This window comes from Liolophura sinensis, chromosome 4, assembly GCF_032854445.1.
Source record: "Liolophura sinensis isolate JHLJ2023 chromosome 4, CUHK_Ljap_v2, whole genome shotgun sequence".
In the NCBI taxonomy this organism is placed as follows: domain Eukaryota; kingdom Metazoa; phylum Mollusca; class Polyplacophora; order Chitonida; family Chitonidae; genus Liolophura; species Liolophura sinensis.
The window spans coordinates 676,566-690,466 of record NC_088298.1 but is presented as its reverse complement, the minus strand read 5'-3'; positions in this window follow the sequence as shown (position 1 = coordinate 690,466).

Below are 13,901 nucleotides of genomic sequence, written 5' to 3'. Positions count from 1 at the left end.
GGCGAGCACATCGCGTGAATATAGACCAATAAAATACAAGCCACGGCTGTCATACATGCAGCGCCCTCTAGCGGCCAGTTTGACAACCACGTGGTTAAAACTTTTGACATCTCGTAAAGATGAAGCGGTCTCGCTCCTTTGGCGGGAGACCGATAACCTCAGGAAAATCACATAATAAGCTATCAAAAACATACGTAACTGCCGACAGGCAATTATCAGCTGTGCAAAGGAATGCTGCAAAGACAGGCCGGTCAATCGCATCTTATTTTGCACCGGTAAACCCCTCAGGAACGGGTCTGTCGGACACGGATGAAAGTGAAACCAATGAAAATAGGCCTATTCCCACGGCTGAAGCTGCGGACACTACGGAATCAAGCTTGAATGATATGCCTACTACGGACGTGGGAGAGGGAACATCAGGCTGCCATGGTTTGCCAGAAGACTCCGTTGAAAAACGTGAACATTTCAGGGATAAACTTGCCACATTTTCCAGAAAATTCCCGTGGCTGGAGTATCGATATGGCGACGGGGCGTACTGTGTTGTCTGCAAAGCCGTTTCGCTGGGTTCGGAAAAGGTTAAAGCGTGGTCAAAACGACCACATAATCTTGTTAAGGATGACAAATGGAATACAAACTTAAAGAATCATCAGAAATCCAAACGCCACAAGGAAAACGTCCATGTGCTTCAAATGGTAAAAAAATGGAAAGCTACCGGCAAAGGCGGAATACGGACTCAGGTTAGTGATTATTCTCTGCTTACTCGGCACATATTCATAGTACAGACCAACTCGTTGGTTAAATAATTTATTTAAAAATATTGTAGTACATAGTATTGGCTTTAGTAGATCATGTTGACGTCAAACTTGTTGTCATGTGACTCTTAAATTGTGAGGTGTGACATTAAACCCTAAGCGTGCATGGGTTCATTCATTCAGTTTAGAAGGTAAACATATGTAAAATAAACTTCTTCTGTAAACTTTTCCAGTATTTTCATCTTGGCTTGAATCCAGTCATGTATAAGTGCATTTTTCATATTTGAAGTCAGGGGGACCCATTTAATAAAAATAACTTGACTCGTCTCTTAAATATGTCATTTGCAGATCACGATTTTATAACTTTACAAGCATGTTTATTTTATATATATTTTAGGTGCAAGAAGGGGTGACTGCCAGCAAAAAAACAGATCACACACGGAACCGCAAACTTCTCCGCCACCTGTTAAAATCCCTCCTGTTTTTGATCCGAAAAAGATGGGCAGCCAGAGAAAATTATGAAGATTTTGTCAGATTTATTGGAGACGAGTTGGAACATCCTGACCTCCAGCAACATTTCGCTCTAATGAAACAGAATGCAACATATCTGTCAAAGACAACTGTTGACAATTTCATAAAGCACATAGACAGCTATCTTGAGGAGGAGTTGATTACAACTCTAAAATCGGTTTCATATCTTACCCTGGAGGCAGATGAAAGCACGTCTGAGTCTGGAAATGAAATGTTAAGCATTTATGTCAAATTCATGCATCCACTTGCGCATACTGTAGAAGAAAAATTTCTGTGTCAGGTCAAAATGGGTGCTTCTAAAACTGCAAAAGCGTTACACCAAGCTATCACAGAGGCTCTTCGTGACAGAGGTATAGACTGCACTAAAATATTTTTTGCTGGTCTGGACACCACAAATACTATGTCAGGTGAGAGAGGTGGACTTCAGAGACTTTTGAGACACTCCCATCCTATGTGCAAGTACCAGCCATGTCGGTCCCATAAGTTCGCCCTTGTGCTTGTTCACATGATGAAATCAAATGCCTTGCTATCTGAAATGGACAGCCTGTTGATTACTGTGTGGAAAAAATTCAAATTCTCCACCAACAATAAAGCAGTTTTAGAAGAAACGCAGAGTATTGAGGGAAGCAAAACTCTTAAGGTAAATTTAAAATTGCTGTACTCAAAATTTTATGAATTAAAATTCAAATTTTCCAAAACAAATATCATGACATAGGATTCCATCCCAACAGTTTATGTCTAAAATATTTAAACAATACAATTAATTTCATTTTAGTCTGTGCAATCATACCCATAAAGCCGAAAAAATCTTATTATTTAATTTATTATGGATCAATTATTGGCAGGTTAACTCGACCTCACCAGTGTTGTGTATTTACATAATTAAACAAGAAAAGACAAGATGCAAATAACTCATTTGTCCATGTATATTATACATGTAGTTTATTACTTATACAGATGTGAAAAGAAGTATTCCCAACTGTCAATTATGTACCACAGGTGTTACATGTAGTACAACTATATTCAATGACCTTCCTTGGTCCCTGTTGACTATTTATACTTTCATTTAAATCCTACAGAAACAGTCAATACAAAATTAAATACTGCATCGCTCACTTTAATACCATTCATGTGGGTAATGGAATACAAAAACTGACTAGTTTTTGCAATTTGTACTATTTGTTTTATTAGATCATCAAGGCCTGCACTACGAGATGGCTTACTCATGGACAAGCTTGTAGACGTACAGCAGACCTCCTACCTATGCTTTTGGATACTCTGGACACAGTTTACCACGCTAATCATGATACTGAGATCAAGGGAGTACGTGACCAGCTGTGTAGACCAGAAATGGTACTCTTCATCCTGTTCATGGCCGATTTGCTTTCATTAACAAGTAAGTTTTGCAAGTACCTACAAGGCCGCCAAGTTCAGTTTTCTTCACTGCCTTGTGTGAAAGATAACTTCATTGAACAGGTTCAGGTTTTCAAGGATGATCCATCTACTATGGTCAGTGCAGTCTTTTCAGCGAAGTCCAAAGATTACACTCTTCTAACACAGGAACGCTCAGTGAATGTCCGCAGAACCAGAGGCAGACAAGGCCAACCAGTTGATGAAGACACACCGGCAGACATTGTCAAAATTTTCTGGAAGGAAACAGCTGTGCCTTTTATACAGGAATTTGTTGAGGAGGTAAATTCTGCCTTTGATGTTCCAGATCCTGTTCTGTGTGCTTTCCAAAGTTTAAACCCCGGTGACTTTGCTAAAGGTGTCGTTTCTGACAAGGATGTTCACCCTGCTTCTGCACAACTGGACACGTTATTTACATTTTATGGCAACACAGTGACAGATGTACATGACGGGGAGCATACAGCTGCGGGCCCTATATTAGTCTCTAACAGCACAGTGGATCAAAAACTCGAACTGGAAGAGTTTTGCAGAGCTGTCAAAGTTGCTGTGAATGCTGCTGATAAAGACATTTTGGAGAAAGCAGCCCATTTAAGGGATGAGTTAACAGCAAAGAAGGCTCTGGATATTGAGTTACAAATTACAACATTTATCGATAAGAACAGATTGACAAGTGCCCAGTTGTTCAAGTCTATAAAACAACTTGGGACATGTGAAGAGCTATTCCCCAACTTAATGATATTACTCAATCTGGCATCAATAATACCATCGTCAACTGCGGAAGTGGAGAGAGGTTTTTCATTAATGAACCTTCTTTGCACTCCTCTGCGTGCCAGCATGCTTCCAAACACATTGGATAAACTTCTTAGAATTTGTCTGAACGGTCAAAATCTGACAGACCAAGATGTTGAAGTCATTATTGACAGATTCAGGGATGACACTTCTGTAACAAACCGCCGTATAACTTTGTGACTCTACAGTTAAGACACTCTACAGTTCAGAGAGTATGCTTTGTTTCTAGACGTTTTGAATCATGTTCCATCATATCCAAGACATGAATTTATGTACCGCGATGCGAGTAACACCCCATTAAAGAAACTCATTTGTTCCTCTTATCTGGTTTTTGTTTTAGAATCGTTTCTCCCCCTCCCCTTGGGGCCTTGGGAGCTTGGGGGAACAGCACCTTAGAATATTTTCTAGAAATGGCCCTGGACATTGTAAATGTCAGATTAAAGTGTGTGAAGGTCTGGCTGACTGAGAGGTGAAGGGTCTGTCTGACTGGGGTTTGTGAATGTCTGGCTGACTGAGGTTTGTGGTCAGGTTGACTGAGGTTTGTGAGGTGTAAGGGAGAGTGGGGAGAACTGGGACGGGGTAGAACTGGGACACCCCTCTAATTTTGTTTGTTTTTCAGCCAATCACAAACAAGAAAAGTTTTTTCTGCGAGTCTTCATCCTTCCTTTTGCCATGTGGTCATGCCATCTAATCTGGATTAGTGAGGTAAATTTTATGACAGAAAGTAGATTTCCACTCGAAAAAGTTATATTTTGTCCTCACAAAAATCTTTTCTCCAGGCTTAACCAGGTAACCAATAAGCCTGAAATAGACGTAATGAGTAAATTATGATCTGATGGAGAGTGTCGAGAGATGTTGTTGTTGTTATTTAAAATGCTAGTTGTCAGCTTTTGTTTTATTGATTGGGGTGGGGGTGGGGAGAACTGGGACATGGTGTCCCACTTCTCCCTGTCACTGTCCCACTTCTCCCCACAGTCTGGGCTTGGAGTGGTCTTTTCTAAAAGTGATCTAAACTTTTCCTTTGCAGGCCTAACTTTAAAAATGCCCCGAAAATACATCCGACAAACTGGGACACAAGCCATAAGACACAGCCTCTAGACCGATCGGTGTATGGGCCACTTAAAGCATTCTTTAATGCAGAAGCCAACAGCTGGATGATGGCAAATCCAGGCAAAACCATCACCATTTATCAGATGGGTCACTTAATGGGTACATCATGGGTGAAGGCTGCCTCCCCGAACAACATCATCGCTGGCTTCAAAGCAACTGGTATTTGGCCATTTGATCGCCACATATTTACCGACGAAGAGTTCCTACCAGCATCGGTGACTGACCGACCAGATCCAACACAAAGTATAAGTAATCCAGAGCCAACACAAAGCCCTACTCCACAAATGAGCGGCCCAACTCAGCCAGAGGCCGACGACCAACCTAGTTCACAGAATACTGGATTTCTCACACCTGAAAAAATCATCGGCTACCCAAAAGTAATCCAATAACTAAAGACAAGTTACGCACTAGAAAAAGGCACTCTTAATCATCTTTATGAATAGTGTGTTCCTTGGTCAGAGTAGGTAGACAAAATCTGGCATTATTTATCCAGATACATATACATTTTCAGTAATGTTCCACATGATCAGAAAACCTCTTACTCTATCTTTTAGGCTCCGGAGAGAGCTGCAACAAATAACCGGGGCCGAAAAAGAGGCAAAACCATGGTGGCAACATCTACGCCTGAGCTAAAACGAATCCGTGATGAAGTTCTGAATAAACAGGCCAAAGCAGCCCAGAAGGCCATGCGTGATCAAGCTAAAAAACGACTACAACTTGAACAAGAGCTATCCTCATCGGACAGTTGGGGTGAGGACTTGGTATTGGCTGATTCAGAGGATGATGTAGCTGTAGAGAGCGAAGAGGAGGGAGGGTTGGAGTTAGGAGTCGTGGACTATGCTGTCATTGTCGATGCATACGTGTTGGTTGAGTTCAACTCTAAGCAAAAGGAGCCAATATATTATGTAGCTAAAGTCATAGCAGATGTAGATGAAACTGGCGATGTAGATGTGGATTTTCTTCGGAAGACTCACAAGGTCCACAATAAATTTGTTCGTCCACTTGTGTCTGACATTGCAAGCCTATCTAAAGACCAAATTAAAGTGGTTCTACCGAAACCTACGAGCAGAGGAACAACTTCCAGAACCAAGGAGGGTCTTGTGTTTTCTGTTGACTTCAGTCATTTAGACATTCGTTAGTTTTTAGGGTTTTGTTTTTTGAGGTCATAAGATGCATGTACACATCTGGTTACACATCGGTCATGACTGTCTGGCCAGGACATTGAGGTATTATACAATGCTCTTCTACATAGTTGGATTGTTTCTGTTTGTTTGTTGGTTTGTTAGTTTGTTTCTGATTCAGAATTCTTTCATTTTCCTAGTCAACTACCAGTATTGTTATTATTTTGAAAGCTTGTATTAGCTGATATAAAGCCATTGGCTTACAACTGCATGTACTTGTACAGTGCGTATTATTCATTGTTTTTGTTTGTTTCATGTTGAGCATTTGTCACAAAAAATAAAATAACTCAGCAACCCAAAGCAACACTGGCAATGTTTCCATTCTTTTCATAAACATAGGGCATAGAGTAGCAGCAAGCCGGGTGTCGAACAAAACGTGCGGCGATGAAATGCAACTTGACAAAAATTGTGCTTTAACTGTTCCCCAGCGCCCCCATACCGTCCCATTTCTACCCAGGTGGCGTCCCACTTTAGCCCAAAATTTGAAAGGTATTCAGTTGGCCTGCCATTCTCACAGACATATCTGAACGGTATATCATTTAAGCAAAATGTGCGGATATCATGTATACTTGTGTGGGTGAAGTATGGTTTAGATTGATCGAATCCTAAGATTTCTCATGATCAGGCAAGACAAGGTGGTCATTAACGTCCCACTTCTCCCCACTCTCCCCTAGATGATTTGAGGAAATCGATCCGCCTTCATTGGAGATGATTCATTAAAGGAGACAACAGATAGTCCTGATGGTACATCTTATTTGGATCTACATCCGTACAAAGACGAACAAGGTCTCCATTCACGCCGCCTTTCATGAATTCCACGTAAAATGAGCCACTGAAGCCAAATTTCAAAATAACATTTTTGGAACTCTTGTAGTAAATCCAAACAGAGCACTACCTAAAGCCCTGAAATTGACTGTAGCTTCTGAATATGCATGAGGTATTTGTCTTGCGCGTGCTGAAAACTTCAACCGGAAATTGTAGGCCTTTGTCACGAGGCCGGCGTACGCATGGTGAGATTTTACAGTCGCTAATCTGGACCCATCTTCAGCAAGGTAAGGTTTTCAGCCCTAATTCATGGCTCATTTTGCAGATAAATTCACACTTTATAAAACACAGCCAGTTATTTTGTCAAACACTCGTTCAAAAAGCAACTTAGCTAGCCAAAAGTTTACGTGAATATCCTTGTTTATTCGTACGATTTTGGTGATTCCGTCACGAAAAGTGCTACTTTTTAAATATTGCAGTTCATGCAGTAGTCTTACTAAAGGGAGGATTAAAATACAAAGGCAAGTCGGTGTTAAGGGTCTTTTACATAAAAAATCGAGAGTTTAACGACAAATGCAAATCCCACATAACCGTGACGGAATCACGCAAACCGTGTGACGGAATCACTACCAATATGTGATTCCGTCACTTTCGCTTTACAATGCGAAGGACTTAATTAGAATATAAATACGGTATTGTTGTGCAATTTTAAAAAGCTCCGTTTAGCATATATGATGACAAAAGTACACATTGAACAAATCTGAGGTTAAAAAATAGGCCTGTTTGATTAATACAAACAAACTATAACAACAATTATGTATCTGTTCAAAGCTCAATCTTGTTATATTGCAGCATGCCTAAATCAGCCGCAGAACGACAGAGGGATAGAAGGAACCGATTGAAAAGTGATGCTGAAGCATTGGAATTGTACCAAGAGAATGACAGGCTACGGAAGCAGGCGCGGAGGGCACGGATGACAACTGCTGAGTTGGAAACTCTGCGAAATAAAACAATGCTGAATACCCGAGCATGGAGGGAAAGGAATATGGACACCACTGTGACTAGTACAGAGACACCGTCAGGTTCAGGCACACCTTACAGCTGTCCCCAAAGCAAGATAAAGCTATTGCTAAACACCAAGATAGCACAACATGTATGCTCCAGATGGACTTTGCCGAAAATTTTACGGCATCTTTTCAAGACGAAATACAATCGGCCCATTGGCGACAGAGACAGCTCTCTATATTCACCATCATGACATGGGCAAGAGACGTTATTAGGTCGTCAGTGATTGTTTCAGATGTGAAAGAACACGAAAAAAGAGCAGTATCAACATATACATATTTAGTTCTGAAGCAGATAAAACAACACTTTCCCTACGTGAAGACAGTGCTTATGTGGACAGATGGACCTAGTAGCCAGTTTAAAAACAGGTACATCTTTTCGCTGATTGGGGAACTAGAGCGTGAACTCGATCTCAAAATCATTTGGAACTATTCTGCAACCAGTCATGGCAAAGGCCCGAATGATGGACTCGGTGGAAATGTCAAACGAATAGTGCAGAGAAAAGTTCTGAACAGACAAGCAGTCGTCAGCGACGCAGAATCATTTGCCACAGCAGTGATGTCTGCCACTCAGCAAATTCAGGTGACCGTACAGACTCAGCAGAATATAGATGACAGGTGTTCACAGCTTGATCTTGACACGGTTTGGTCAACGACGCCAACAGTTCCGGGTACCATCAACATTCATCATGTTACCACATGTGGGACTGGAATGATTAAATCAAAATTCTACACTTCAGCACCGGATAGTAAGATACACAACATTGCCAAGCGATCTGATGCCGGGCATGAATCGGAGACAGAGGCAGTTGACCAGGAACCATCATCTGAATCTGATGATATTCCCCTTGCCCAACTTTCAGCCAGAAATGTGGAGTATCCATGTGCGAAATGTGGCTGGATCTTTGGCTCTTCCGATGATCCGAAAAAGGCGGAAGATTGGCTGAAATGTCCTTGTGATAGATGGTTTCACGAGTCATGCGCTGAAGATAGTGGCATTATTGATGACAATGATCTGTTCACATGCGAACTCTGTATCTAATCCCAACTGTCGTTGTGCTACGCTCTTCAGAAATAATTGTACGGATAAATACAATGATACAGATGAAATCATTTTCTAAGAATTTATTGCATGTGTGTATACTCACCCATCTCATAACCTAAATACATGTTAAATTTGGTATCTTCAGAGTGCAATTTGTCATTGTTGCTGTTTATAGTTAAGGTGGTATCCGATTAAAGACGTTTATTTGGGTAGTAAGGATAATTTGTCTAACATGAAATTCAAATAAATGTATCGAATAATTGCGAGAACTAATTTTATTCCCATAGTTATGATAAAATCGTACTCGTGATTCCGTCACGATAATTTTGTGATTCCGTCACAGCGGTATACTCAGTTTTTTTTTCTTGTTTGGTCTGTTTTCTATACAAAAAAGCTTCTAATACCTCGGCAGTTCATTGGCGCCTGCCAATGAATACTTTGTTTGCATGATTCCTGGTCACAGCTCGCACATTTTGGGTGAAATGTACTAGTGGTACAGAATGCACTTCCAAGTCATGTGATTCCGTCACGGAGATTTCAGAACTCCGGCCTATAAAAAAAATCCGGTATATGACACTGGTTTCTCAATAAAATGTTGGGAATTTCACTGTCGTTGTTAAAAACAGTAAGTTTCTGTTCTGATCAGTGTGCGGTAACGTTGTAGCGCATATCAAAGAACCGCGACACCTTTGCAAATGTGATTCCGTCACGCTGGAATTCATGCTTTACGACAAAAGGGATAATTTCAATTTTGATATTGTAAATTATCCTTATTTAGATAGCAATATACCAAAGGCGACTACATATCTCGCCTTGTTGCATTTGTCAGATCTTGCGTTAATTGTGACGACTTTAATCTGCGTCACAAGTTGCTAGTTCAAAAACTACTTTGTCAAGGATACTCCATCAAACGCCTTCATTCTAAGTTTCTCAAATTTTACAATAAATATAACACTCTTGTTGGCACGTATGAACAGAGCTTTCAGAATCTCTGGCGATCTGCATTGTGATCAACCACATAGACGGCGCTGTTATCCCTATGTACATATCTATCACGTACATGGTATTTAACAACATAGATGGCGCTGGTTGCCAAGTTTAACCGTCTATCTTGTATGTCATGTGTAACATCATAGATGGCGCCTCTTGTAGCACGAGATCTTTACATATTAACGGGAAAGACGTAATCGTCCGTTACTTTTGAATCATAATCTGATCGGTTAGGATATGTAACGCTCGCCATTTTCGAACTGTATCTAATACCGCTTAACCTGGTGCTAGGGGGCGTAAGGGTAGCCATGCTCATTACATCTCCATGATGCCTTTATGAACAGTTGCAATCAAAGCGCGACTGAGATACTTGTTTAATTGTTATTTGATCTGGAACTCATTCCCGGACGACGAATTTGAACTTTGATATGGAAATCATGCCTGGAATATCCACTGTCTGCCGGGCATCATTGAAAACTGATGACCGCTTCTCCCTTGTGTGTTACCGGCTTTATTTCTTAGTTGTATAATTTCCTACATACATTTGTCTTTGGGAGTTAGTGTTAAACGTTGTTGTGGAAATGGATCTTGCGATTATCGACTTGGAACGCCCTTCACGGACTACGAATAGTATAGGAATGTCGGACTTGACGCTTATATTGTAAAGATCTGGCATACTGAGGTTGGTGAAGGGTCTGGCAGACTGGCTTGTAAAGGTCTGGTTGACTGAGGTTTATGGAGATCTTTTTGACAGATTTTTTGAAGGGTCTGGTAGACTGGCTTGTGAAGGGTCTGGCTGACAGGTTTATGAAGGTCTGGTTGACTGTGATTTGTGACGGTCTGACTGACAAGTTTGTGAAGGGTCTGGCTGACTGACATTGTAAATGTCAGACTGACTGAAGTTTGTGAAGGTCTGGCTGACTGAAGTTTCTAAAGGTCTGGTTGATCTAGGTGTTGTGGCTGCAGACTGGGCCACTGACTTTTTTCGGTGTGTTTCCCATCAATATATTGTTTGTTACTGGGTCTGTAACATGTTTAGTTCTGTTATTAGATTGATAAGACATTGCGAATCAAAATTATTTCTTTGTGTAATATGTAATATGGACCATTGTTTAAGTTTGTGAAGGGTCAGGTTGACTGAGGTTTGTGAAGATCTGGCTAGGTGAGGTTCGTGAAGGCCTGGTTGACTGCAGTTTGTGAGGGCCTGCTTGAATGAGGTTTGTGGCGGGTTAGGTTGATTGAGGTTTTCGATTGTCTGGTTGACTTAAGTCTATGAGGGTCTGGGTTAATTAGGTTTGTGAAGGTCTGGTTGACTGAGGTTTGTGAAGGTCTGTCTGACTGAGGTTTGTGAGGTTCTGGCTGACTGAGGTTTGTAAAGTCTGGTTGACTGCAGTTTGTGAGGGTCTGCTTGAATGAGGTTTGTGGTGGGTTACGTTGAATGAGGTTTGCGAGGGCCTGGTTGACTAAAGTCTGTGAGGGTTTGGGTTAATTAGGTTTGTGAAGGTCTAGTTGACTGAGGTTTGTGAGGTTCTGGCTGACTGAAGTTTGCAAAGGTTAGCTGCCTGATTGAAGTTTGGGAAGGTCTGGTTGACTGACGTTTGTAAGGTCTGGCTGACTGAGGTTTGTGAACGGTCCGGTTGAGTGATGTTTGTAAGGGTTTGGTGGACTGAGGTTGTAATGGTCTGGCTGACTGAGGTTTATGAAGAGTTAGATTGACCCAGGTTTGTGAAGGTCTGGTTTGTTGAAATTTTTGAGATGTGTGCAAAAGGTGAGGTTGTGTACCATTTTGACTGGCATTGCTTTGTAGGTAGAGTGTCTGAGGTTTGTCACTGGGCCTTCAGACTCATGTGAAATGTTCAATGTAGGTCGAATGATGTTTGTAAATGTTCAGTTTATTTTGGGCATGTGAAGGTCCAGCTGACTTAGCCTGACAACCCGAGATTTGTAAATGGTCTGGTTAACTAAGATTTGTGACCGGATATGAAAAATAAATTTAAAAATGGTGGAATCAAAGCAGTTATCAGGCTCTGTTTTTTTGTGAAATATTTTTAAATTGTAAGACACAGCCTGATCTTAGAAGCGTTTTTCGACCAATACCTTAATACCCAGGTGTGAGACTGTCCCAGATAGCACTTGGTTATGGCAAAGACAGAAGTGTGTGCAGTTGTTCCCCTCTTGAATGGGCAAAATATAAGCGTCATGTTTGACATTCGTATACCGTTCGTAGTCGGTAAAGGGCGTTCCAGGTCGATAATCGCAAGATCCATTTCCAAAACAACGTTTAACACTAGCCCCCAAAGACAAAGGTGTGTAAGAAATTATACACATAGAAAATAAAGCCAGTAAAGACTTACACCATAGGTACACCATTGACACTGTCCCCCATAACACTGGGTTATGTTAAAGGCGGCGCTGTGTGGAGTTGGTCCCCACTTGTGTGGTGAGAAAAGACGTACGCCACTGACACTGTCCCCGATAACACTATGTAATGTTAAAGATGGCACTGTGTGTAGTTGGTCCCCACTAAAAGGGTGAAAAGGCTTACTCCACAGGCAAGCCGCTGGCACTGTCCCCAATCACACTCGGTTATGTCAAAGACAGACGTGTGTGCAGTTACTCCTCGCTTGAATGGGCAAAAGACTTACTCCACACGTACATTACTGACCCTGTCCCCGATAACACTGGTTTCTGTTAAAGGCAGACGTGCGTGTAGTTGGTCCCCACTTGAATGGTGAAAAAGACCTACTCCACAGGTATACCACTGACACCGTCCCCGATAACACTGGGTTCTGTTAAAGGCAGACGTGTGTGTAGTTGGTCCCTACTTGAATGGTGAAAACACTTAATTCACAGGTACACCACTGACACTGTCCCCGATAACACAGAATAATGTCAAAGGCAGACGTGTGTGTAGTTGGTTCCCACTTGAATGGTGAAAACACTTAATTCACAGGTACACCACTGACACTGTCCCCGATCACACTGGGTTATGTTAAAGGCAGGCCTGTGTGGAGTTGGTCCCCACTTGAATGGTGAAAAGACTTACTGCACAGGTACACCACTGACACTGTCCCCGATAACACTGGGTTATGTTAAAGGCAGGCCTGTGTGTAGTTGGTCCCCACTTGAATGGTGAAAAGACTTACTGCACAGGTACACCACTGACACTGTCCCCGATAACACTGTGTAATGTCAAGGGCAGACCTGTGTGTAGTTAGTCCCCACTTAAATGGTGAAAAGACTCCACTCCGACTAATAGGTGCAGCTCCTCGCAAATGATATTGGCTCGAGTCCAGCTTACGCAGAATTTTCCCTGCATCAGTATAGCTTGTCAAAACAGTTCGGCTTCTCCGGATATTGTTTGGTTTTCACCAACAGTATAACACATACGACGGCTATAAACAATCGGTGAAATAATAATATGCTAATGCCAGACGTACTCTCATGGGTAGTTTGTCCCCGCTATGATGACATCTGCTGTGTTCAACAGCGTATTTAAAACGTCCTCAGTTTGGCTGACAAGATCTAAGTGTAACTGGTTGTCCCCGTTTCATTCATGAATTCTCTTCCTGTCTTGAGTTTGTCCCCGCTTGTAGGCTAAAAAGTAGTCGTTGCTGTTTTCGCCTTATAGAAACTTTGAATGAATCTGTTACGCAGTGGAAGTGTCGGACATAACGTCTGCGGTCAGTTTTCCGATAACGAGCCTATTTTAACAAAGTCCCCTCTTGTATGGTTTCATACTCGTGTCCCCGTTTTGCACCTTTGACAAACCTGTGCGTGTGTGTGTGTGTGTTCCAGTTGATGAATGTAATTTTGAATAATAAAATCGGCATAATCACATTTCTCAAAATCCATTAATAAAAAAACAATCCTACTAAGAATATAGGCAAAACTGTGCAAATTCTATAGTGATAACATGGCCTAGATTATGCAAGTAGCACTATACACAAAATACATGTGTTAAGTTTAAATTTCGTGTACATGTGAAAGCTGGATCTACTTTGACTCTCGTCCCATTCTACCACCCTTTGAATAAGCTTATTTTTTCCCTAACATTCCATGATTATCTCCATTGCAATGGGTACTGATATCGGCCATATTGTCCCGCACCTCAAATACTCTGCCTTAAGTATAGCTCTCATCCAGTAGACACGCTTGGTGACAGCCATCGCTCCACATTGAAACCTGAGGTGTAACGGCACTGAGCAGAGTGCTGAACATAGTTTTCGTTAGATCCCACTACTTCCCACACTCGTTAAATATG